Here is a 5,680-nt window from a genome sequence, read left to right as displayed (position 1 = left end):
ACTGCATCTCCTGCACATTCAGCAGCAGGAGGCACAACTCCCTGCCCCCACTGCTGCCAGGTGGCCAGGCTACATATAGTCAATGCAGGGCTCCTGAGGCAAAAGGTAGCAGGGTGGACAGCCCCAAGCCTGCAGCAGGCAGCCTGTATCCACACTGTGCACAAATTGGGGGGTGGGACCTGCCCTCCATGTCTCCCCCGGGGGTGTGCACAGTGGTGGGGAGCTGCACATGCTCTCCACCCAACCATGTCCCCTAGACAAGCTGTCCACAACTCCATTCCACACCCTACCCCAGCCCCCCCATTCACTGCCCTGTCTGGGCAGCGCCCCAGCCTCAGCTCCTACCCCTGCCCCTTCCCCACTTCCTTCCTCCCTCAGTGTGGGGGCCTCAATCTGCCCTCCCCATGCTCCTTCCCACCCCACATTCCAGTAAGAGGTTAACAATCAGTGAATTTCCTGTTAATGGCTCTCATGTGATCATAGGTGAACAGTTTAACATCCACAAAAAGCTGTGGGCAAGACTAGAAAAAATAGCATCATGTTGTGGAACAAAAAGAAATATCCCATAAGGCTTTTCACAGTTCATGCAAGGGGACCCTGAGATTCAGTCCTGCCCCACCAGAGGTTATCACTTCCTGTCTGCCTTTCTAGCCATCTGGATGCCTAGGATCTTGTCTTCTATGACTTAATGGAAAAAGATAAAATAGGCCTTCGATCTGAGTCAGAAAACACTGCCTCTGAGTAATCTCCCCCTCCTCCATTCTCCAAAAAGAGCCCCTTCCCTAGGCCTCCCATCCACCATACAAGTTGTCCACTCTCAGGTCTTCAAGCTACTATACAAATAGCTCACTCTCATTCTTCTCCAAATGAGCCCTCCAGCATAACAGAAGCCCCTCTGCTGCCTTCCTAAGCCCCTTACAGATGCCTTATGCTTCTCAGCCTATTAACAGTTTAAGCAATTCATGGCTTGTCCTCCAAGCCAAAAGTCCACCTCAGCTCTCCATGCTGCCCAAAGGTCAATGAACTTGCTCTTCCAGTTGCTGCATTTATATAGTCAGGGGAGGGGCTGTGACAAACATCCTTTTTTTCCCCTATAGCAGAGGTCTCCCTGTGCAGGCCTCGTCTTGCTCTTACTGAAGTCAGTGGCAAAATCCTCACTAATTTCACTTGCAGAAGAACTGTGCCCAAAGAGATTGTTCATGACAATTTCATCCAGGGATTATTAAAACAAATCAAGTTATGCTGATAAATTAGCTCCATCTGAAAGCATAGTTGTCTCCAAACTAATAATGACATAAGGGAGTAAGAAAATGTTAAAGCAATGAGACATGACATACCTTTCCAAGCTGTACTGTTGATTAATGTGCATCTTGGGTATAAAGGGACCTAGCCAAGTGTTTTCACCATACACTCAGAGTGCAGTAATCAATACTAATGTGCATTAACAGGCATAGAGAAAGGATGGGAAAAAAACATGGGCCCAATCCTGGTGCTGCAGAAATCAATAGCCAAATAGACCGATTTCAGTAAGTTTTAGATCTGATATTAGCACCACTGTCCAGCAGATAGTGCTTAGTGATCATTAGAATGCAATTAACCCATAAATGAAATGTGAAATACGAATGCAGACAACTCAGTGTCCTAAAATCAAAGTCTAACTTAAAGCAGAGAACTCAGTGTCTTAAAATCAAAGTCTAACTTTATTAATACAATAAATATTATCTTCGCAGTTTCTATATGCAGGCAGAGAAAAACATTCAGCACAATAATCTCACCCAATCCCAGATGTTACTTTGCTCAACAGAGAAGATGGCCACTCAGTTCCTGGAAACACAGTGTCCGTCATGGCAGGCAGGTGTTGAAGGCTGGATTTATGATGACGATGACAAACTTTCTTGCAGCCCCCCTTTTATGCTTTTCTTCAACTTCACTCCTTTGATGACTGCTGTTGGATTGGTCTCTCTGCAGTCAGCATACTGTCCATCTTTTATCCTGTCAGCATATTCCTTTGTCTAACAGACCCATGACAAGCACACCTCTTAATTTGGCCTTTTTCTGGTGTCTTACTTTGGGCATTGTCCATTGGTCTCCCTTATCACCTTTCATTAATATATCCAATGCTTTCCTCCCTCTGATTCAGCTGGTTAGTGCCAGGTTCAGTTAATTGGAGCTGGTAACAAGGCCATTGCTATGTTATGTTAGCTACCCTAACACTGAGACTCTGAACATGAAAAAAGGCTTATGCATGACATACTGAGAGTAGTTCCTTAGGAATCAATAGGCCTACTCACAGAGGACAAAGTTAACCACAAGTGAAAATCTTTGCAAGGTCAACATTTGAGACCAGAGGCCCTAGAGAGCAGAAGCCTCCCAATATTTCTGTAAAGCAGCTACCACATTAGAGCAAAGAAAGAAATAACTACTGGAAGTTACTAATACACCCCCAAAGGATTCTTATTGCAAGAGTTGTACGGCTAAACAAAATAGGAAGATACATGCCTTTCCTATACAGATTTTTGAAGATTTCTTAACCCTTCCTTTGCAAACGGACTAACCTGTTCCTACCAATCCCTCCTGGCAGCACTGGGATGATCATGTTTCTTAGCCCTACTGCAACCAAGCTACTTTCATCTTTCCTTGTGTTGCAATTGAATTAACTTTGGGCTCTTGGATTACTTTATTAATAAAAATAGTAGAGAATAAAAATGCATTTTAAATTCAGATGCTCATGGTGCCCTGTGATTTCAAAAATCCCTTTAGCGCAGGTTGGGCTGGCTTTTAATTTGGGTAGGAAGAAGAGAAGAGAATTAAATTTGGAGGACTGAACACTTTCTATTTCAGTGTTTTTCTTAATTAAAAAGCGGTACCTTTAAAAGCTATCCAGACAGAAAGAAAGAACTGTTGTAAATTGTACGTGTAGCTGAGGGAAATTCTTGATCCTGCCAAGGGTTGAGCTTCCATAACTCCTGCTGAAGTCATCACGCTTATCAGGATTTGGCCCTGTGCAAATTAGTATGGACCTTCTAACCTTACCCCTCACTCTTTGAGACCAGTATGTGAACTGCTCACAAGACACCCTGTAATTTGAACAGGGAATGAGAGAGCCTGCGGGTGCTGAATTAATGCACCATGAAAGCAGAACTGTGCTGCACTTTGATGAAGTTAAATTTAGGCTTTTCTAGCATTGTTGACAACCTCTGGCTTCCAATGTGTTTCTGACTTGGGGGTACATAGACTACCTAGTAATTATGTCACATCTTGAAAATACAGCAGGGGAAAATTCCATTTAGACTCTATCAGAAATAGGTAATATTTACCATTCTCTAACAGCTAGTGTCATGTTGTGAATGGAGGCTGCTTCCTCAGTAGCACAGCATGGAAAGTTTCTCTTGCATTAATAAAAACAGCACATGGGAATTGGATAATGGGTTAGAATTTCTGATTTAAAGAGAAAAAAAATTAAACTGAATTGTGGTGTTAGATGCAAATTTCAGCAATAAAAGTCATGCTTTGGAAAAGTTATTAACTTTTCAGAGACAAAAGTAATTTAAACATCAGCACTGAAATGATAGGTTCTGCAGCTTTGGTGACAATGATTTTATAGATGTTGCATGAAACAGCTCTGTTCTTCAGCCTGAAAAAAACAAGACAGATTCTCAGAAGAACCCGTCATCCATATGTAACTGTTTATTGCCCATATGCCTGACCTTTCTTGAAACAACTTCCGTGACTCCACCCCAGCTGACTATCAAACTCTGGCGATACCACTTTGTGCAGAACTTCACAATGTTTCAGTAAGGGGCTCGCTCCTCCTCAGGAGACTATTAGTCTGAAATATTAGGGACTGTTTAGCCCAGTGAGTAACCTTCTAACTGATAGCTCTAATACAGTACTGTCAACCAAGAAGAGAATTGTTCCTGACCCACTAAGACAGCTCTCCTTACTGCTACAAAAGAGCAAAGCTGCCATTTATTTTGCTAAGGCCCTTGGCCCTTTTCAAAGTTCAGTTAATAGTACTTTATGCAGGGAAATTAAAAAAGGGGCTGGGAGATGGCTTTCAAAGGCTTCCCTCTTTGAAAAATTGTGTGACCGGGTGATTGAAACGGTTCACCGCCCCATATACAGTTAACTGGAAAGCACTACGTAAGCTATCGGCACCACCAGCCATGCTACTCTTTTGGCACAACCATGAGTTCTGCCACTTTGTGTTTTTAAGAATTTCTGCTGGGCCTTGAGTCTCCTTCACTTCAAGGAGAGGGACAGGACCATAGATGAGTTGTAATATTTAACCATGGAGCTTACAGGGAGCATTTGTGCATTTTCTATGCTCATGTGGTATCTCAGGAAGAGACTAAACTTTGCCCCCAGTGCGGACTAGCTGTTAAACTTCCCCGCTGATAAAATATGTGCTACAGTAGCCACACAACCTAAAATCAGAACAGAAACATATCTACCCAGAGCAGGGAGAAAAAACCCAATGTACATCACACATACCACACATACATCCAGAGGTGCTCAACCTCCGGCCCATGGGCCAGATCCAGCCTTAAGGGTGCCCAGTGGTCCCAAAATTTAGTGTTGGGGGGTGTTTATGGTGGCATTAATTGCAACTCCCCAGCTGCCAAATTTCCAGACCTGTGGGGGGCCCATGAGCTGGATAATGTGTCCCTGTACACTAGATCACACTGGTATATAGTGGATGATAGGCAGGGTCAAGCCAGCATATAGCCAGATCTGGTGTGCAGGATCGGGCCAGCGTGCAGCAGGACCAGGCATGCAAAACTGGGCCACTCATACTGTTAAGTTGGTATGTGCAGCCAGGCCATCACACCAAATCACAGCCATGAACTGACTCTGCACACTTAGCTGGCCCACAGGTCCAGAAATTTAAGCACTACCGGCTGAGTCTCTTTCTTACGTGTCAGCACTAATGCAGAAACAAATAAGCACTCTCACCAGAACTGTGAGCTCCTGCCACTTGCATTATCTGCCTTAGAACATCCACAGGCCACTCCTAAAAGTTTTACCCATATCAGTATAATTTCAATAAAAGCCTTAATCATTACTTTTATGCAGTTTGAGAAAGTGTGTGTCTTTGTGTGTCTGTATATGCATGTGCATGTGCATGTGAGAAGGACAGAGAGCCCACAATAAATATTTTGTTGGCTCAGGATTTAGGACCCAGATGCCTTGTTCTGAGGGAGGTGGAGGGCACCCCCCACCCTCAGACCGACCACAACCTTTCCATTCGATGAGGCAAATTTATTGATACACAGTGATAACAGAAAAGAAACAATACAAACAATCAAGTAATTCTATAGCTACCAATCCTTGGGCTGTCAGAGTCAAGAAATGTCTGGCCAGGATGCAGATTTCATTCTAAGGCTCTCTCTTAGGTGTCAGCAGCCTGGAGTTCGGATGCCAAGGCCCACACCCTCCACCTGTGGAGAAGATGAGACAGGCTGGTGGTGTGCCCTCTGTCCATGGTGGCATCAAAGACCCCTCCTGGGGGACAGGGACCCCTTTCAGAGAGGAGGGGTCCAAGCAGAGGACCCTTTGTTTCATAGATTTCATAGACATCAGGACTGGAAGGGACCTTGGGAGATCATCGAGTCCAGCCCCCTGCCCAAAGGGCAGGAAGTCAGCTGGGGTCATAGGATCCCAGCAAGATAAGCATCCA

Source organism: Crocodylus porosus, unplaced genomic scaffold (assembly GCF_001723895.1).
Source record: "Crocodylus porosus isolate Cpor-Errol unplaced genomic scaffold, CroPor_comp1, whole genome shotgun sequence".
Lineage (NCBI taxonomy): Eukaryota > Metazoa > Chordata > Crocodylia > Crocodylidae > Crocodylus > Crocodylus porosus.
Note: the sequence above shows the minus strand (reverse complement) of the source record.